Genomic DNA, 22,329 nt, shown 5'->3' with positions numbered 1-22,329 from the left:
ATTCCTCCTAGGTGAAAAATGATGCAAAATAAAACCAGAGACCAGCTTTTTGATGGGTACCACACACACACACACACACACACACCCTTCAGCCAAGACTAGCTATGATAGGTTGTTTTGGTACAACCCTCCCTAACCCTCCTCACCCTGCTTGACCTGGCTGAGTAAGGGGGTGATTTGTGTAGTGTGTATATGAGTGAGTACACCTAAAAGATGTTGAGGTCTGAAAAGTAAAAATGAAGTCCGTTTGTCCAGCCCTGTGTGTGTGTGTGTGTGTGTGTGTGTGTGTGTGTGTGTGTGTGTGTGTGTGTGTCCCTCGCCGGACCATGCTCCATAAAGCGCATAAACACAGTTTAGCAGGTCAGACCTGGGTTGAACAAGGATTTGTTTTCTTTCAGATACTTAATCATGCTTGATTGAGCTTGCCTGGCGCAACAGAACCAACAGAATAGATCCCAAAAGTGCACACCCAGGTCCCCGCCTATCTGGTACTCCAGGCAAGCTCAATGTAACGCTCTAAATATTAAAGAAAACAAGTAGTATTTGAACCCAGGTGTGCAGAAGAGCAGCCCACAGCCTCCCCGGCTGTTCAGTTGACTGAGTCCTCACTGCAGAGGTAGCATCAGTCCACGCTGCATTGTACAAGGAGCATGCTTCTTTTTTTGGAACCTTTACTTCCACAGGAAGTCATGCTGAGACCACGCCCACTGGGCACAGATGTCAATTCAGAATCTATTCCACGTTGGTTCAATGTCATTTCATTGAAATGATGCAGTAACAACGTTGATTCAACCAGTGTGACCAGTGGGAGGTCTCTTTCACAGATGAGCCCTGTATTCACATCAATACATGTAAGGCCTGGACACACACACAGCGCATAAATGTATGCACGTACACACGCATGTAAACACACACTTCAGCTAAGAGACTAAACCCAGTCAAAACCACACACTCAGATGGCTCACTCTATGGGAAAGGACTTACCTGTTAGTAGAGGGAGAGTAGAGGAAAGGAGGGGTCCATTCACATGAAAAGATAGAGAAAAATAATATTAGTTACAATGCAACTACAAGACTTATCTAATACTGTACATGTAGTCTCTCTCTCTCTTTTTTTTTTTTTTTTTTTAAATTTTATCCCCTTTTCTCCCCAATTTTCGTGGTATCCAATCGCTAGTAATTACTATCTTGTCTCATCGCTACAACTCCCGTACGGGCTCGGGAGAGACGAAGGTCGAAAGTCATGCGTCCTCCGAAGCACAACCCAACCAAGCCGCACTGCTTCTTAACACAGCGCGCCTCCAACCCGGAAGCCAGCCGCACCAATGTGTCGGAGGAAACACCGTGCACCCGCCCCCTCGGTTAGCGCGCACTGCGCCCGGCCCGCCACAGGAGTCGCTGGAGCGCGATGAGACAAGGATATCCCTACCGGCCAAACCCTCCCTAGCCCGGACGACGCTAAGCCAATTGTGCGTCGCCCCACGGACCTCCCGGTCGCGGCCGGCTGCGACAGAGCCTGGGCGCGAACCCAGACTCTGGTGGCGCAGCATAGCACTGCGATGCAGTGCTCTAGACCACTGCGCCACCCGGGAGGCCTCTGTCTCTCTCTCTCTTATTAAGTAGATAACAGTATGGCGCTAAGCCAGCGGGATGGCGCTAAGCCAGGGTTGATGGCGCAAAGCCAGGGGAACAGAGTTCTTTTAAAACTTGCACAACTTGGATTATAGTCAAATACTCCAAACTCAATGATTTATTTCTAAGGATGTTGAAAAACATGGCAACCTATTGCCTACATAGTGCACTACTTTTGAACAGGGACCATAGGACTCTGATCAAAAGTAGTGCACTATGTAAGGAATAGGGTGCCATTTTGGACGCAAACAAAGTAACCGTTCCAGTTTAAGTGGTATGGATTTGAGAGAAACACCCTTAATTTCCATATAAATTCCAGTTCAGTATGTTCAAACCTGTATGTTCACCACTTAGCCTACACAGGCTCTAACTTTATGTACTTTAAAACACCTTTTTGTAAAGAGCCAGCGAGCCACACCAGTCAGCTATTAATGTACTATAGTGGTGTTTTAACTTTCTGCTTGACCTTTGTCAGTTGAATAAGAGGGGTTAGACTGTAGTAGGGCTGACCCCATTTAGTCAACTGGTCGATAGACTGTTGGTCGACCGAGATTTCTTTAGTCGAGCAATATCAAAGTAAAATGGGTTTTTTCATGGTGTGTAGCCTATACACCAGTCTGATTCGCACCTGTCTGTGTGGACTAATTCATTGTTGAGGCCGTTGGGATTGCAACATCCATCACTCTAAGACACTGAAATTGTATATGGTTATATTACATAAGAACAATGGTGCAACACTAATACAAATTATATTATAACAAATGCGCTTTTTCGTGGTCGCTGTCCGCAGTTCTGAAACACATCAGTGCGCTGTTAAATTGGCCCCTTTTCCTAGACATATGTATAATAGGAAAGTTAACCAGCATATGGGTGTTGAGAACAATGCGGCGGAGGCAGCAGTGGAATTATAAGATGAGAAAACGGCCCTTGCCTTAAGAAAGAAAAGTGAGGAGAGAGTAAACCTCAACTGAATTAGGTCTATAATCAATAGCTTAACTGTTAAACGTGTCCGGCTTTATAAATCATCCACATACAGTACCAGTCAGAAGTTTGGACACACCTACTATACTAATTCAAGGGTTTTTCTTTATTTTTACTATTTTCTACATTGTAGAATAATAGTGAAGACATCAAAATTATGAAATAACACATTTGGAATCACCAAAAGTGTTAAACATATCAAAATAGATTTAATATTCTTCAAAGTAGCCACACTTTGCCTTGATGACAGCTTTACACACTCTTAACATTCTCTCAACCAGCTTCATGAGGAATGATTTTCCGACAGTCTTGAAGGAGTTCCCACATATGCTGAGCACTTGTTGACTGCTTTTCCTTCACTCTGCAGTCCAGCTCATCCCCAAACCATCTCAAATTGGGTTGGGGTCAGGGGTTGTGGAGGCCAGGTCATCAAAATAAAGAAAAACCCTGGAATGAGTAGGTGTGTACAAACTTTTGACTGGTAGAGAAATAAGATCCTGCTTCTGTTGCCTGTTTGAGTGTTTGTTTAATAGCCTACTGATTCCGCACCTAGCCTCAAGCAACCACAACATGCCGGAAAACAATTTCACAAATTCAGCTGTTTTTAAATCTTTGCTATGCTGTAAAAAGGCTTCACACTTTTTCATTAGAACAGTCTCTCTGGTATTATTTATCATTTATTTAGTGTTGTTTACACTTCCAAATTGTCAGAAAAATAATATCTATAACAATAATAATAACCCTCCTTTTTCTTGATCTCCTTGTTGTTATTATTAGCATAATTATGATGAATATCATTAAGTAATAAGTAATGCCATTATCATTAGTAGACTTTGTATAACCACCATTGAGCTGTAGGCCTAAGAGCGCATCCTGTTTAGTCTTAATACCATAACTTACTGAGGCCTGTATTTCAATACTTATATAGGCTACTGTATCAATCAATCATTCATTTGGTCATGCTAGTCATTCATGATTTGAAATGCAATCAATCATTTTTATAAAATAACAAAGCGACCCTTGAATAATTAGCGTAAACCATACAAAATCCATTCCATTTCGGAAATTGCATTCACAAATGCGACTGTTTTTAGTCTTTGCTGACTCTCTGGTAAACTTATAATTTATTTTGTGTTGTTTACATTGTTCCAAACGGTCAGAAAATGTATTTTGTAATCTAACCGCAGCTGTTTGGCACACATAATATGCACGCAGAGCTTACTCCATACATTATTTATCTCCAGTATTTTACACAACTAGTCAAATGTATTCCACACATCTGACTTCCCCTTTACCTCCTGAGCAACCAGTAAACATTCTCCCGTTTCAAACTTTGTCACATCCTCTGTACCCATTTTGCTGTCACGTGTTACGGTGTTCAGAGTTTGTTATAACCAATTTATTGATGTGATTATGCTATACTATAGGTCAGACCCTATTGATCACGTGGATGTGATGCATGCATGTGTCCCGTAAAGAGAGGAAGTGTTGAGGGAATAGGGAATGTTTTTCCTAAACAAATTAGGAATTTCGGTAACAGAGCTTTTCAGTCAGAAATGGCTGTAATTATGTTATTGCTTCAGCAACGCGAACATCGTGATAAACACTGTTGATGTTCTGTGGCGGTCGCTGCAGCAGGGAGGTGAGAGAGACAATGGGTGCTAGTCACACAGACTCTAGTTGTCATTTGTTTTTAACAAAGCGCAGCAAGTCTGACCCCTGCACAAACAAATCAATTGCGGTCGTACTCCCGCTGTGCGTCTTAATTATTTAATCAAACAGTGTGCTTATTTGATTTGAATAAAACACATAGGATGTGTCTATATATGGAAAAATACATGTTTAAAAATTCAACCAATCGATTGGTCTAAGAACAAATGACTCTTGGTCAACCAAGATTTGTTTTTAGTCGGGGACAGCCCAGTAGAGGAAGGTGTGTTTCAAGCTGTGGCACAGTCAGACAAACAGACACAGACAGACAGCTACTCAGCACAATGAGACAGAGTACCAGACTAAAAGGGAGAGTGTCATGGCCAGACACTCATTCTGTGAAAAGAGAGAGGTCCCCTTCTGATCATCAAAAACAGACACCTAGAGAGGGAGAAAGAGAAATGGAGGGAAAGAGAGAAGGAGGGGGGGGAGAAAGAGAGAGAGAGAAGGACAGGGGGAGAAAGAGAGATGAGAGACAGAGAGCGAGAGAGAGAGAGTGAGGCAGGGGAACAAAGCTCTGTGAGGTTGGATGGAATACGTGTCAGTTGAAATATGGACGTCTTTGCTAGGAGAGGCATAAGAATGGGCCTGCATTGACTTTTCTTTCAACATGGCTACAACCCAGCTCTCTTCCCTTCTCCTCCCTCTCTTGTTTTAAGTCCCTCATTCTTTCTCGCTCATTTTCAAGTCTCTGCCTGAAACTAAATAACTTTTAATCTCTCCATTTTTTACCGCCCTTAAATCATAAAACACCCATGAGACAGTCAACAGAGGAGGCCAGAGCCAGAGGACACAGAACTGACCCTAACTAGAAACTGAAAAAAACAGAACAGACTACAACAGAATGGGAACTCCCATTCTGAGGGAAAACTGTGCAGGGAGAACAACAGTAAACCGAAACGGCATGACAAGAGCAGCAATCAAAATATGACAAACCATTTTTGTGAAAACCGCAGACCTCTTTAAATGTTCACAAGGGTTCCCTTTAGAAAAAACCTCAGTTCAGCCAAGCAGACTGCCTCAGCTCCAGCTTTGTTCCTCTGGAATCACTGTGCATGGATGCCAAACCAGTCAGCCACTACAGAATTTTGACAGGACACTGGAGGACATTGCAGACTATCACATGCATACAGTACCAGTCAAATGTTTTGACACACCTACTCATTGAAGGGTTTATCTTAATTTTATACATTGTACAATAATTGTGAAGACATCAAAACTATGAAATAACACATATGGAATTTATACATTCTATAGAATTGCACCAGAGAGGATGGCTGCCAATTTATTAACCAACTGTGCTATTTTGTTTGTTTTTTCGCATTGTTTGTAACTTATTTTGTACATAATGTTGCTGCTACCGTTTCTTATGACCGAAAGAGCTTCTGGACATCAGAACAGCGATTACTCACCTTGAACTGGACAAATAATTTTTCTTTAATGAGTCGGACGAGAGGGATTTACTCCAAACAGGCCCTCATCCCCATCATTCGCAGGAGAAAGAGACTGAGGTATCGCGGAAGGAGATCGGGGTGCCTTGTGAGGATCCAGTGACGAATGGCTAATCTGCCTTTGCCATCGGTACTATTGACCAATGTACAATCGCTGGATAATAAAGTGGACGAACTACAAGCACGTATATCCTACCAACGGGACATTAAAAACTGTAATATCTTATGTTTCACTGAGTCGTGGCTGAACAACGACATGAATAACATACAGCTGGTGGGTTATACACTCTATCGGCAGGATAGAACAGCAGCCTCTGGTAAGACAAGGGTTAGCGGTCTATATATATTTGTAAACAACAGCTGGTGCCCGATATCTAAGAAAGTCTCAAGGTTTTGCCCGCCAGGGGTAGAGTATCTCATGATAAGCTGTAGACCACACTATCTACCTAGAGAGTTTTCATCTGTATTTTTCGTAGCTGTCTACATGCCACCACAGACCGATGCTGGCACTAAGACCACACTCAATGAGCTGTATACAGCCATAAGCAAACAGGAAAACGCTCATCCAAAGGTGGCGCTCCTAATGGCCAGGGACCTTAATGCAGGGAAACTTAAATCAGTTTTACATAATTTGAAATCAGCATGTTAAATATGCAACCAGACAGGGGAAAAAAAACTCTAGACCACATGTACTCCACAAACAGAGACACATACAAAGCTCTCCCTCACTCTCCATTTGGCAAATCTGACCATAATTCTATCCTCCTGACAAGCAAAAATTAAAGCAGGAAGCACCAGTGACTCGGGTCAATAAAAAAAAAAAGGTGGTCAGATAAACTACAGGACTGTTTTGCTAGCACAGACTGGAATATGTTCCTGGATTCTTAAGATGGCATTGAGGAGTACACCACATATGTCACTGGCTTCATCAATAAGTGCATCGATGACGTCATCCTCACAGTGACTATACATACATACACACACCAACCAGAAGCCATGGATTACAGGCAACATCCGCACTGAGCTAAAGGCTAGAGCTGCCGCTTTGAAGGAGCGAGACCCTAACCCGGAAGCTTATAAGAAATCCTGCTATGCCCGCCGACGAACCATCAAACAGGCAAAGCATCGATACAGGACAAAGATCGAAGCGTACTACAACGGCTCCGACGCTCGTCAGATGTGGCAGGGCTTGCAAACTATTACAAACTAAAAAAGGGAAGCACAGCCGAGAGCTGCCCAGTGACACGAGCCTACCAGACGAGCTAAATAACTTCTATGCTCGCTTCGAGGCAAGTAACACTGAAACATGCATGAGAGCATTAGCTGTTCCAGACGACTGTGTTATCACACTCTCCACCGCCGATGTGAGTAAGACCTTTAAACAGGTCAACATTCACAAGGCCGCAGGGCCAGACGAATTACCAGGGCGTGTAATCTGGGCATGCGCTGACCAACTGGCAAGTGTCTTCACTGACATTTTCAACCTCTCCCTGTCGGAGTCTGTAATACCAACATTTTTCAAGCAGACCACCATAGTCCCTGTGCCCAAGAACACTAAGGTAACCTGCCTAAATGACTACCGACCCATAGCATAACCATGAAATGCTTTAAAAGGCTGGTCATGGCTCACATCAACACAGTTATCCCAGAAACCCTAGACCCACTCAAATTTGCATACCGCCCAAACAGATCCACAGATGATGCAATCTCTATTGCACTCCACACTGCCCTTTCCCACCTGGACCAAAGGAACACCTATGTGAGAATGCTATTCATTGACTACAGATCAGCGTTCAACACCATAGTGCCCTCAAAGCTCATCACTAAGCTAAGGACCCTGGGACTAAACACCTGCCTCTGCAACTGGATCCTGGACTTCCTGACGGGCTGCTCCCAGGTGGTAAGGGTAGGTAACAACACATCCGCCACACTAATCCTCAACACGGGGGCCCCTCAGCGGTGCATGCTCAGTTCAGTCCTGTACTCCCTGTTCACTCATGACTGCACGGCCAGGTACGACTCCAACACCATCATTAAGTAAGTTTGACGATGACACAACAGTGATAGGCCTGATCACCGACAACGACAAGTGCCTATAGGGAAGAGGTCAGAGACCTGACCGTGTGGTGCAAGGACAACAACATCTCCCTCAGCGTGATCAAGACAAAGGAGATGATTGTGGACTACAGAAAAAGGACCGAGCACGCCCCCATTCTCATCAACAGACCTGTAGTGGAGCAGGTTGAGAGCTTCAAGTTCCTTGGCGTCCACATCACCAACAAACTAACATGGACAAAAACACACCTAGACAGTCGTGAAGAGGGCACGACAAAACCTATTTCCCCTCAGGAGACTGAAAAGATTTGTCATGGGTCCTCAGATCCTCAAAAGGTTCTACAACTGCACCATCGAGAGTATCCTAACGGGTTGCATCACTGCCTGGTATGGCAACAGCTCGGCCTCTGACCGCAAGACACTATAGAGGGTAGTGCGTACCGCCAAGTACGTCACTGGGGCCAAGCTTCCTGCCATCCAGGACCTCTATACCAGGCGGTGTCAGAGGAAGGCCCTAAACATTGTCAAAGACTCCAGCCACCCTAGTCATAGACTGTTCTCTCTGCTACCGCACGGCAAGCGGTACCGGTGCTCCAAGTCTAGGTCCAAGAGGCTTCTAAACAGCTTCTACCCACAAGCCATGAGACTCCTATCTTCTGTATACCACCCCTACATTGTCACAACACAACTGATTGGCTCAAACGCATTAAGAAGTTAAAAGTTAATTTCTGGAGTTTCTTTCCAAGGCACAAGTGACTACCTCATGAAGCTGGTTGAAAGAATGCCAAGAGTGTGCAAAGCTGTCATCAAGGCAACGGGTGGCTACTTTGAAGAATCTCAAATATAAAATATATTTTGATTTGTTTAACACTTTTTTGGTTACTACATGATTCCATATGTGTTATTTCATAGTTGTGATGTCTTCACAATTATTCTACAATGTAGAAAATAGTCAAAATAAAGAAAAACCCTTGAATGAGTAGGTGTGTCCAAACTTTTGACTGGTACTGTATATTGCAGGCCAATATATTTTTCTCAATCCTCTGCTTGAAGGGGAGTTCCAGATTTGAGAAAAGGGGTAAGCATCCCAAATGGCACCCTATTCCCTACAAAGTGCACTTAGGGCCCTGGTCAAAAGTAGTGCACTATATATGGAATAGGGTGCAACTTGGAATGCTGATGGAATCCAGACAGTTCACATTAGGATAATAGATAACAGACAGGAGGACGTCAAAAGTTACCCTCCAGTAATTCAGGCCCTCAGCCTCAACAAAAACATGTTGTTTTCTTCTCCTCTGTCTCTTCCGTTAGTTCAGGGCACATCATTTGAGTGGTCCTTCAAATCAAATTACCTTGATGTGGCCTAATCTTTCTGTCTTTCTTTCTGCCTGTCTAACAACCTCTCTCTGAGGACACATACACAAACAGAGACTCCAGCAATCAGTTAGGTATACAGCGGTTTGCTTAGCCTGGATCTAGATCTCTTTGTACTGTCTTGCCAAATAGTGTTGTGCAGATGTGCTCTGACCACAATTTTTAAAAAATGTGTGCGCAGGAAAATAGATCATGCCGCAGGCAGCATAGAGAAGTAAAATACATGTTTATAACTGATCATTGATCGCATGGTGCAAGAATGAAAGCAATTCACTGATCATTGAATGTTATCGATGGACACAGCTTTGTAGAACCAAAACATACACTGAGTATACCAAACATTAGGAACACCGTCATAATATTGAGTTGCATCCCCTTTTCCCCTCAGAACAGCCTCAACTCGTCAGGGCATGGTCTCTCCAAGGTGTCGAAAGCATTCCACAGGGATGCTGGCCCATGTTGACTCCAATGCTTCCCACAAAGTTGGCTGGATGTCGTTTGGGTGGGGGACCATACTTGATATACACGGGAAACTGTTGAATGAAAAACCCGGCAGCGCTGCAGTTCTTGACACAAACCCATGCACCTGGCACCTACTACCATACCCCGTTCAAAGGCACTTTGACAATCCTTCTTTAACCTGTCTCCTCCCCTTCATCTACACTGATTGAATGGGATTTAACAAGTGACATCAATAATAAGCTTTTACCTGGATTCACCTGATCAGTCGATGTCATGGCAAGAGCATGTGTTCTTTATGTTTTGTATTCTCAGTGTATAGCCTACAGCCAGCCTCTGCTCAACAAGCTCCAACTCAAGAATAAAACGTTTTGGGGGGGCTGCTGCAGTTCGAACGATATTATGCTAATCTATTTGTACTGTATAGCCATACTCTATAGGGCATGGGGCTCTGGTCAAAGGTAGTGCACTATATATGCTCAATAACCATCAATAGTGAAGGAATTTGTGTATTAGTAGATGGGAAAACTGACACCAAGACACAATGGCGTAACAGGCCTGAATCTTTCTGCCAGGGTACAGGCCTCGTAGTCTTTCATAGAACGCTGCATGCTAACACTTTGCCAACTGCTCCGAAAGGCCCAACTGAGGTCAATTAGTTTGTTCCAAAACAAATGAATCTGTTCCAAACTATCTCCGCTTGACTGTTTTCTTTCATTTGTTATCTGCTGAGAAATATGAAATGTGAAATATGTAAATAAGGACTATCAATCCCAAATGATTTAGCCTAGATTATGATATCCTTATACCTTCATGTACCCTTAGGTATTTTTTAGGGCACACTGATGGCCAAACTCCCTATCTTTGAGGGAATTATCCATAAAGGAAACAATATCTTCTAGAAGCTTATATTTCCAGTGTATAAATCTTATAAATCTTGAGTACCAAATGGCACCCTATTCCCTACTCAGGAATAGGCTACCATTTGGGATGCAAACCAAGTTAATCAGTACTAGACTAGCGGCCCATTCATATGAAGTATCATAAGTGTCTGTATCGGTAGTATTGGCCTGGCTGTGACGTCCTCTGAAGTCATTGTGGTGAAGGAGTGGCTAGGTACTTTGGGATAAGGGCTTCTGGCTGTGGGGGGGGTTGAGCAGGGGCCAATTACAAGTAGCTCTCTCACGATGAAGTACTTTCTTTTGCTACTCTTTATCCATATATCACCCTCTATCACGTTCTCTTCCTCTCTTTTTCCACTCTCACCGCCACTCACACTATCAGTATCCACAATGTGTTGTTTGCTGCCACTACGATGCAGTGTTTATGGAAACAGCACTGAGCATTTATAAAGGAGGGAGGGTGAGCCAGAGAGGGAGAGATATAGAGACAACAGAACGGCACCATCTCTCTCTTCACCAGGAAGTTGGCCCAGTGTACAGGACAGGAGTGTGTGGGGGTGGAAGTAGTATCACTGTTGATTATCATGAAAGCAATCAGTGAATGTCAAACAACCAGCTAGAGCTGAACACACACACAATCACTTACTCGGACTCAAAACATCTCCATGGACATGCTGTATGTCTGAGACCGCCCATGCAGTACATACATGTTAGTCATTTAGCAGACCCTCTTATCCAGAGACTTACAAGAGCAAATAGGGTTAACTTCTTATAGCTGCAGGGGCAGTATTGAGTAGCTTGGATGAAAGGTGCCCAGAGGTGCCCATAGTAAACTGCCTGCTCCTCAGTCCCAGTTGCTAATATATGCATAATATTATTAGTATTGGATAGAAAACACTCTGAAGTTTCTAAAACTGTTTGAATGATGTCTGTGAGTATAACAGAACTCATATGGCAGGCAAAAACCTGAGAAGAACCTTGGTCAATTTTCAACCCAGCCCCTATTGAATACACAGTGGGATATGGATCTGTTTGCACTTCCTACGGCTTCCACTAGATGCCAACAGTCTGTAGAACCTTGTCTGATGCCTCTACTGTGAAGTGGGGCTGAAGGAGACAGGAATTAGTCAGGTCTACCATGACCTGACCATGCTCTGACCATGCGAATTCACATGAGAGGGAGCTCTGTACCATCGCACATCTGAAGTCAATGGTATTCTCTGGTTGGAACAAGATTTATGTTAAAAACATTCTAAAGATTGATTCAATACATCGTTTGACATGTTTCTACTGACTGTTACGGAACTTTTTGACATTTCGTCTGCTTTTAGTGAACGCGCTTCCTGACTTTGGATTTGTTTAACAAACACGCTAACAAAAATAGCTATTTGGACATAAATGATGGACATTACCGAACAAAACGAACATTTCTTGTGGAAGTGGGAGTCCTGGGAGTGCATTCCGACGAAGAACAGCAAAGGTAAGTGAAGACTTATAATACTATTTATGAGTTTTGTTGACTGCACAATTTAGCGGGTAACTGTATGGCTTCCTTTTGTGGCTGAACGCTGTTCTCAGATTATTGAATATTGTGCTTTTGCCGTAAAGCTTTTTGAAATCTGACACAGCGGTTGCATTAAAAACAAGTGTATCTTTAATTCTATGTAAAACATGTATCTTTCATCAAAGTTTATGATGAGTATTTATGTTATTTGACGTGGCTCTCTGCAATTTCTCCGGATATTTTGGAGGCATTTCTGAACATGGCGCCAATGTAAACTGAGGTTTTTGGATATAAATATGAACTTTATTGAACAAAACATATATGTATTGTGTAACATGAAGTCATATGAGTGTCATCTGATGAAGATCATCAAAGGTTAGTGATTCATTTTATCTCTATTTCTGCTTTTTGTGACTCCTGTCTTTGGCTGGGAAAATGGCTGTGTTTTTCTGTGATTTTGCAGTGACCTAACAATCGTTTGTGGTGCTTTCGCTGTAAAGCCTATTTGAAATCGGACACTTTGGTGGGATTAACAACAAGATTACCTTTAAAATGGTATAAAATACATGTATGTTTGAGGAATTTTAATTATGATATTTCTGTTGTTTGAATTTGGCGTCCTGCACTTTCACTGGCTGTTGTCATATCATCCTGTTAACGGGATTGCAGCTTAAGTGCCTTGTTCAAGGGCACATCGATAGATTTTTCACCTAGTCAGCTTGGGGATTTGAACCAGAGACCTTTCAGTTACTGGCACAACGTTCTTAACCACTGGGCTACCTGCCGCCAAAACATATCACACACTCTCAGTGTTACAACAAGCTGTGGTTGAGATTTTGGCCATAAACTTCTCACTTCCTATAATGGGGAAAAGGAAGCCAACTCTGCGGCTGCCATGGGTCGTGAGTGGGAGGATTCGGACAGCGGGAGGGGTTGACATTTAGTTCTCACTCCAAAACTCCTCTTGAAATATATCTCCCACAGGACATTCTAATGTGTTCATCTCAGAGTACAGTATGTGCAACATGCAGACCTGGGTTCAATTCCTATTTGAGATATTTGAAATACTTTGAGCGTTTGCTTTGAGTGATTGCGGACAGTTTTACATTTTTGTCATTTCAATAATTTAATAAATTTAATAAAAACCTTTAACCCTCCTGTCCCTGACTTTTCCTAAATATGTGTATTTTGTACTCTAGCAGTACTTTGAAATACACTATATATACAAAAGTATGTGGACACCACTTCAAATTAGTGGATTCGGATATTTCAGCCACACCCGTTGCTGACAGGCTCTCTGCCATTGGATTCTGAACGTTCGATGGAGTGATGAATCACGCTTCACCATCTGGCAGTCCGACGGACAAATCTGGGTTTGGTGATTGCCAGGAGAACGCTACCTGCCCAAATGCATAGAGCCAACTGTAAAGTTTGATGGAGGAGGAATAATGGTCTGGGGCCGTTTTTCATGGTTCGGGCTAGGCCCCTTAGCTCCAGTGAAGAAAATCTTAATGCTACAGCGTACAATGACATTCTAGACGAATCTGTGCTTCCAACTTTGTGGCAACACTTTTGTCGAGATCGGTGTGGAAGTACTTGACTGGCATGCACAGCGCCCTGACCTCAACTTCATCTAACACCTTTGGGATGAATTGGAACACTGACTGCGAGCCAGGCCTAATCGCTCAACATCAATCCCCGACCTCACTATTGCTCTTCTGGCTGAATAGAAGCAAGTCACCACAGCAATGCTCCAACATCTAGTGGAAAGCGTTCCCAGAAGAGTGGGGGCTGTTATAGCAGCAAAGGGGGGACAAACTCAATATTAATGAACATGATTTTGGAATGAGATGCAGGTGTCCACATACTTTTGGTCATGTAGTGTAAATATCATAAAAGACAAAAACTTTCTGAGCATTTCTACCTCAAAGCGCCATGACAGTCAAAATGACCGTATGCATATTCAACAGTAGAATCCCCGGGCCTCAACAATTACCAATAGCTGCCAGTCTAATAAATCCCTTTAATATACAAAATCACAAAGAAACCATTAATATTTAATTTTGGATGTTCATAAAAAAACATGATATTAAGACAATGTATTTCAAAAGAACAGAATAGCATGTTTTGAGTTAAATGTATTAGTGCTTAGTAGACGAGGCTATATGACTGACATCTCACGCGTATATTCCCCTGCTCTACCAAACATAAGGAAAACCTAGGGCTGTTGCGGTGACCATATTATCGCCACACCGGCAGTCACGAGTCATGACCGCAGTCAAATTCCACGTAACCGTTGAGTCACAGTAATCTCCTCTTATACACTCAGGACATGCATTGGTAGTACCCAACTCACTAACAATCATCAGGTCCTAATGGCCTGGTACTCAGGGCTCTATTGTCCCTCCACCAGGTCCTAATGGCCTGGTACTCAGGGCTCTATTGTCCCTCCATCAGGTCCTAATGGCCTGGTACTCAGGGCTCTATTGTCCCTCCATCAGGTCCTAATGGCCTGGTACTCAGGGCTCTATTGTCCCTCCACCAGGTCCTAATGGCCTGGTACTCAGGGCTCTATTGTCCCTCCACCAGGTCCTAATGGCCTGGTACTCAGGGCTCTATTGTCCCTCCATCAGGTCCTAATGGCCTGGTACTCAGGGCTCTATTGTCCCTCCATCAGGTCCTAATGGCCTGGTACTCAGGGCTCTATTGTTCCTCTAACCACTCTGATGTCAATGCAAATGCAATCAAAAAGCACAAAACAGTATCATGCTTTTAAAACTCATCTCTTGCTGTGCGACAGCCTCTTGCTGTGCGACAGATTTTATTTCGCCCAAACTCTGTATGCCATGGACTCTCTAACCCTTTTCCTGCAGCTACCCAGTGCTTCATTTGGGAAGTCATGATTGGTCTAAACTACACTCAAAAATTTAAGAAATTCTAGTAATGGCCTTTGAGTGTGGACTGTATTATGCATACTGAATAGACTGGTTACCTGAACCACACCTCAAACAGTGGTTGATGGGTGGAGTGAACTAACTGGAGTAGCCTACCCAGCATGATTGAGAAACAAACAGGCGGGAAAGCGGCCTCCAAACTTTCTATTCATGAGTCTTGGAGAGAACATAAAGCCCTAGGCATTGATGTTGGTTCAGTGAATGATTGTACAGGGCGGCATACAGAGTTAGCCTACAATTACAGTGAATTTTTATTTGATTATGAATAGCCTAGTAATAGTAATTATATACATATAAAAAATTCCCGATGTTTTGTTGTGAAAATATGTTACTATCGATGTTCCCGAACAGATTTCACTTCCCAAATGAAGCACTGGGTAGCTTCAGGAACAGGGTTAGAGAGTCCATAGCATACAGAGTTTGGGTGGAATAACATCTGTCGCACAGCAAGAGGCTGCAAACTCCTCAAACAGAGGTGGAGGGAACTAACCGGAGAAGCCTACCCAGCATGAGTGAAAAACAAAGGAGGGAAAGCGGCCTCCATTCGCTATTCCAGTGCATAAGGATGACATGTCTTTTTTCCTCTGCTCCTGTTCCTCCACATGTAATAATAGACCATTCTAAATCAAATCAATTTTTACATATTAGACTAGATTAAATTGAGAATAGTCTGATGGGTGAAAATATGATCACTTGAAGAGAGAACAGCGTGTGCAGCCTGAGGAACAAAGCGCAAGGTTTTTTAGCGACTTTCTCAAGTCATCAATAGTCTCTAGTCGCATCATGCAGCCCATATATCTTTTGATTTCTAAGGCATTCTAAGGTTTGTATCATTCACAACTAAAGTTGCCAAATAACTCTAAATCTTATAGGACCTGTTTCAAATGATCACGTTTACACTCAACATAGCCACTTCATATGCATACTCGCTCCGTAATGGGATAAATGTCCTTTCTATTTCATTCAGCTAAGTTCAATTATATTCTTCTTACTATAAAATCATATAATATAAAATAATGCCACGGGACTTATAAACATATCTTGTCTGCTAACTGAACAAGCCTAGTCTATGGCACATAGCCAGATAACATACAGTAAACCAACTCATATTCTCTTCTTCTGAAATACATTTTCTTCATATCATGTTTCTTTAGACCTGAATAAAATAAATCATGGATTTATTGTGATGGTGTATATTCAATTGATTTATTAGACTTTTTTAAAAAGGTAGATGTTCCAAAGATGCTCATCAGTGGTTTGTATTCATGGAGTCCTGGAGATGCTATGTTTAGCACCATCCCCCCTAAGAACAGCCTCAATTTGTCAGGGCATAGAGTCTACAAGGTGTCGGAAGCATTCCACAGGGATGCTGGCCCAATCTGTCCCACAGTTGTGTCAAGTTGGCTGGATGTCCTTTGGATGGTGGACCCTTCTTAAAACACACAGGAAACTGTTGAGCACGAAACTCGGCAACGTTGCAGGTCATGACACAAAACGGTGCGCCTGGCACCTACTACCATACCCCGTTTAAAAGCACTTACATATTTTGTCTTGCCCATTCACCCTCTGTATGGCACAAATACAACATCCACATCTCAATTGTCTCAAGTCTTAAAAATCCTTCTTTAATCTGTCTCCTCCCCTTCATCTACGCTGATTGAAGTAGATTTAACAAGTGACATCAATAAGGGATCACACCTGGATTCAGATATGGAAAGAGCAGGTGTTCTTAATGTTTTGTACACTCAGTGTGTATTTTACAGTAAGGATATTATGGAACATAACAGAATAAAATAGAAAGGTGTTGTATTTTCCCCAAATGACTATTGCTGATTGTCGCCAGTACTCATATGAGGAACGCGTGAGACGTGGTTATTCTAGTTATATTTTGAAACAGAGCCCATCCGTGCAATTTTGACAGTTGTTTGGCAAAATTAGGTTAATTAGAAACTGTAGAATCTCCTCATTCAAAACATCTGGCCTACATGGACTGTGTGCTAAGCTCCGTTCCCTTCTTGTCAATGGATGCTGCACTGGCCATCATTCTTTTCATTCTCAATTTTTAAATTGACAATATTATCAATTGTATCTTATGGCCACATCTATTATTATATGTGTGAAATTAGTTTCAACATCTTTTGGTGTCGTGAGGTTTCTTATGATTTATTTTTAACATAATAAATGCATTAATTTAGCAATTGGAATAGACCATTGAAATTTACACAATTGAAATATTAAAATGGTCAGAATGACCGTCATGGCCATTCTAGCAGTTATGGAATTCTGGAGCTCCGAGTGTTAAGCATTTGAAATTAGTTCAAATATTATTCGAACCCAGGTCTGCAATGTGCAGGATTGGCAGCCAAGCATTGCAGAAAGAGAGCTCTTCCAGCCAGCATTGACCACTGTCGTTGCAAGGAGCTTTACTGTCTCTATACTGTGTGGTTGCTAAACAGTTGCTTCTGACAGCTGCGAGTAGAACCCCGGCCAGCCAATCAGCTTACAGCACACCACAGTTCATCCAGCAAATGAGCAGATGGAATTTGGCTCAGAGTTGCATGTTGTACTGTATTATGGAGGTCATGGCTGCTTCTCAAATGGCACCCTATTCCCTTAGCCAAGAGCCTCAACTCCTCCATGAAGTTAAACGCAGACTAGAGTTTTTTTAAATGAACCTTCGACTAGCTATGTAGTCGATTCTTTAAAAAATCTTAATTAAAATTTAAAAAACTTTACCGTGCACCCCTACCTATGTTTGTCCTCTTCTGTTGCATGCCTGTCTCTGAAATCCATACTTTTTAATCAAACGTTAATCAATTACAACCACCGACTCTTTCCTAGTTTCCGTTCCTCTAAGATGGCAAATCAGCACGAATGCGCATGTAGCAATTTAATCTCCGATTACATAGGGATGGTAATGTACACTGCCTTGCAAAAGTATTCAGACCCTTGGGATTTCTTACCATTTTATTGTGTTACAAAGTGGGATTAAAATATATATTTCATTTATTTTTTTGTCAACAATCTACACAAAATACTGTAATGTCAAAGTAAACAACTAAAAACTAAAATATAGTCGTTGCATAAGTATTTAGCTCCCTAAATCAATACATGTTAGAAACCCCTTCGGCATCGATTACACCTATGAGTCTTCTTGGGTAAGTCTATAAGAGCTTTGCACACCTGGATTGTGTAATATTTGAGCCTTTATTGTTTTAAATAATTCTTCAAGCTCTGTCAAGATACTTCGTCATAGATTTTCAAGCAGATTTAAGTGAAAACGGTAACTTGGCCACTCAGGAACATTCACCGTCTTCCTGGTAAGCAACTCCATCATAGATTTGGCCTTGTGTTGTAGGTTATTTCCCTGCTGAAAGGTGAATTCCTCTCCCAGTCTCTGGAGTAAAGCTTTTGCCTGTTCTTAGCTCCATGCCGTTTCTTTTTATCCTGAAAAACTCCCCAGTTTTCGCAGATGTTAAGCATACCCCGACCATGACGCAGCCACCATGCTTGAAAATAAGGAGGCAGTTACTCCGTGATTTGTTGGATTTGAACCAAACATAAGACTTTGCATTTATGGCCAAAAAGTGATTTCCTTTGCTGTGATTTTTTTTGTAGTATTACTTTACTGCCTTGTTGCACACAAGATGTTTGGAATATTTTTATTCTGTATATTTGTATCTTCTTTTCACTCTGTCATTTAGGTCATTATTGTGGAGTCACTATAATGTTGTTGATCCATCCTCAGTTTTCTACCATCACAGACATTGAACTCTGTAGCCGTTTAAAAAAAAATAATGGCCTCATGGTAACATCCCTGAGCAGTTTCGTTCCTGTCTTGGAGCTCATTTCAGAAGGGTGACTGTATCTTGTGTCTGGGTGGTTTAAATATAATCTGCAGCATAATTATTAACTTGACTATGCTTAAGAGATATTCAATGTCTGCTTAGTTATTGTTACCCATCTATCAATCCCTGCCTTTTTTTATTTTACCCCACCACACCTCACTAATTGGAGTAAACTAATGGACAACAACACTTAGGCTTCTACTTAAAGCTACATACATTTTATGGACTAGGGCTGACCCCATTTAGTCGACTATTCAATTGTTTGGTCGATAGGCTGTTGGTCGACAGATTTCTTTAGTCAAGCAGTAGCAAAAAACAAATAAATAAATAACCTTGATGTACAAGACACCTATCTGATTCGAGGCTGTCGGAGTGGACTGATCTATTGTGGAGGCAGTGGGGATGGCACAGTCCTGCAGTCTAAGGTATGTGCTACTGAAATTGTTTATGGTTATATTATGTAAGAACAATGGTGCAACACACAAAAAATAATAATAATTGCGCTTTCTCCCACGTTGGATAATGGTCGCTGTCCGCGGTTCTGAAACACATCACTGTGCTGTTGAATTGGTGCATTTTTCTAGACCATGTTGCTATGTGCATAATAGCAAAGTTACCCATAATATTGGTGTTCAGAACAATGCGGCGGAGGCAAAATCAGAGTTAAGAGATGAGAAAACAGCCCTTGCCTTAATTGTCTAAGAAAAGTGAGGAGAAAGGAAACCAACTTAATTGGGTCCACAAATGTGTCTGGCTTTATAAAGCATCCGTATACAGTGCATTGGGAAAGTATTCCGACTTGCCGTTTTCCACATTGAGGCTTAACGTAACATTCTAAAATTCATGAAATAGTTTTTTCCCTCATCAATCTACACACAATACCCCACATTGACAAAGCAAAAACCGGTTTTTAGAAATTTTTGCAAATTTAAAATAAAAAAACTGAAATATCACATTTACGTAAGGATTCAGACCCTTTACTCAGTACTTTGTTAAAGCATGTTTGGCAAAGATTACAGCCTTGAGTCTTCTTGGGTATGACGCTACAAGCTTGGCACACCTGCATTTGGGGAGTTTCTCCCATTCTTCTCGGAAGATCCTCTCAAGCTCTGTCAGGTTGGATGGGGAGCGTCGCTGCACAGCTATTTTCAGGTCTCTCCAGAGATGCTTGATCGGGTTCAAGTCCGGGCTCTGGCTGGGTGACTCAAGAACATTCAGAGACTTGTCCCGAAGCCACTCCTGCATTGTCTTGGCTGTCTGCTTAGGGTCGTTGTTCTGTTGGAAAATGAAACCGTCACCCCAGTCTGAGGTCCTGAGTGCTCTGAAGCAGGTTCATCAAGGATCTCTCTATACTTCACTCCGTTCATCTTTCCCTCGATCCTGACTAGTCTCCCAGTCCCTGCCGCTGAAAAACATCCCCACAGCATGATGCTGCCACCACCATGCTTCACCGTAGGGATGGTGCCATGTTTTTCTCCAGACGTGACGCTTAGCTCCAGAGTTCCTCTGTGGAGATGGAAGAACCTTCCAGAAGGACAAACATCTCTGCAGCGCTCCACCAATCAGTCCTTTATGGTAGAGTGGCCAGACGGAAGCCACTCCTCACTAAAAAGGCACATGACAGCCCACTTGGAGTTTGCCAAAAGGCACCTAAAAGACTCACACCATGAGAAACAAGATTTTCTGGCCTGATGAAACGTGTACAAGCTGCCTCACGTTACAGAAACAGGAGCACACACTAGTTAAAATTACATTGAATCAACATGGAATAGACGTTGAATTGATGTCTGTGCACAGTGGGAGGCTCCTGTCCTGTGGGCCATTCTGGCTCGGGCAATGCTTACTTATTTTACCTACATACACAATGCTGAACACCAGGCCAATGTATTTCTGTAAAGGCCAAAGGGTGGCAATGTACAGTACCAGTCAAAAGTGTGGACACACCTACTCATTCAAGGGTTTTTCTTTAAATTTGACTATTTTCTACATTGTAGAATAATAGTGAAGACATCACAACTATGAAATAACACATATGGAATCACGTAGAAACCAAAAAAAGTGTTTATTCACATATATTTAATATTCTTCAAAGTAGCCACCCTTTGCCTTGATGACATCTTTGCACACTCTTGGCATTCTCTCAACCAGCTTCATAAGCAATGCTTTTCCAACAGTCTTGAAGGAGTTCCAACATATGTTGAGCACTTGACTGCTTTTCCTTCACTCTGCGGTCCAACTCATCCCATCTCAATTGGGTTGAGGTCGGGTGATTGTGGAGGCCAGGTCATCTGATGCAGCACTCCATCACTTTCCTTCTAGGTCAAATAGCCCTTACACAGCCTGGAGGTGTGTTTTGAGTCATTGTCCTGTTGAAAAATAAATTATAGTCCCACTAACTGCAAATCAGATGGGATGGCATATCGCTGCAGAATGCTGTGGTAGCCATGCTGGTTAAGTGTTCCTTGAATTCTAAATAAATCACAGACAGTGTCACCAGCAAAGCACCCCCACACCATCACACCTCCACAGTGGGTGCCACACATGCGGAGATCATCTGTTCAACTGCTCTGTCTCACAAAGACACGGCGGTTAGAACCAAAAATCTCAAATTTGGACTCAAATCAGATCAAAAGGACAGATTTCCACCAGTCTAATGTCCATTGCTCGTGTTTCTTGGCCCAAGAAAGTCTCTTCTTATTGGTGTCCTTTAGTAGTGGTTTCTTTGCAGTAATTCGGCCATGAAGGCCTGATTCACGTAGTCTCCTCTGAACAGTTGATGTTGAGATGTGTCTGTTATTTGAACTCTGTGAAGCATTAATTTGGGCTGAAACCTGAGGTGCAGTCAACTCCAATGAACTTATCCAGAGGTAAGAGGTAGAGGTAACTCTGGGTCTTCTTTTCCTGTGGTGGTCCTCATGAGAGCCAGTTTCATCATAGCGCTTGATGGTTTTTGCGACTGCTCTTAAAGAAACTTTCAAAGTTCTTGAAATTTTCCACATTGACTGACCTTCATGTCTTAAAGTAATGATGGACTGTCATTTCTCTTTGCTTATTTGAGGTGCTGTTGCCATAATATGGACTTGGACTTTTACCAAATAGGGCTATCTTCTGTATACCACCCCTACCGTGTCACAACACAACTGATTGGCTCAAACGCATTAAGGAAAGAAATTCCACAAATTAACTTAACAAGGCACACCTGTTAATTTAAATGCATTTCAGGATACTACCTCACGAAGCTGGTTGAGACAATGCCAAGAGTGTGCAAAGCTGTCATCAAAGCAAAGGGTGGCTACTTTGAATAATCTTTTTGGTTACTACATGATTCCATACGTGTTATTTCATAGATGTGATGTCTTCACTATTATTCTACAATGCAGAAAATAGTAAAAATAAAGAGAAATCCTGGAATGAGTAGGTGGATCCAAACTTTTGACTGGTACTGTACAAGTACCATGGT

At 42.3% G+C, this 22,329-nt stretch overlaps 1 protein-coding gene across 17 annotated transcripts in view; it reads right to left on the bottom strand.

The window, feature by feature from the left end:
- The window catches only part of LOC139558459 (thyroid hormone receptor beta), a 108,872-nt gene that overhangs the window by 73,908 nt on the left and 12,635 nt on the right, over positions 1 to 22,329 (bottom strand). The window lies entirely within an intron of this gene.

The sequence above is a fragment of the Salvelinus alpinus genome, chromosome 29, assembly GCF_045679555.1.
Source record: "Salvelinus alpinus chromosome 29, SLU_Salpinus.1, whole genome shotgun sequence".
NCBI classification, from domain to species: Eukaryota; Metazoa; Chordata; class Actinopteri; order Salmoniformes; family Salmonidae; genus Salvelinus; species Salvelinus alpinus.
This window is presented reverse-complemented; position numbering and strand designations above follow the sequence as displayed.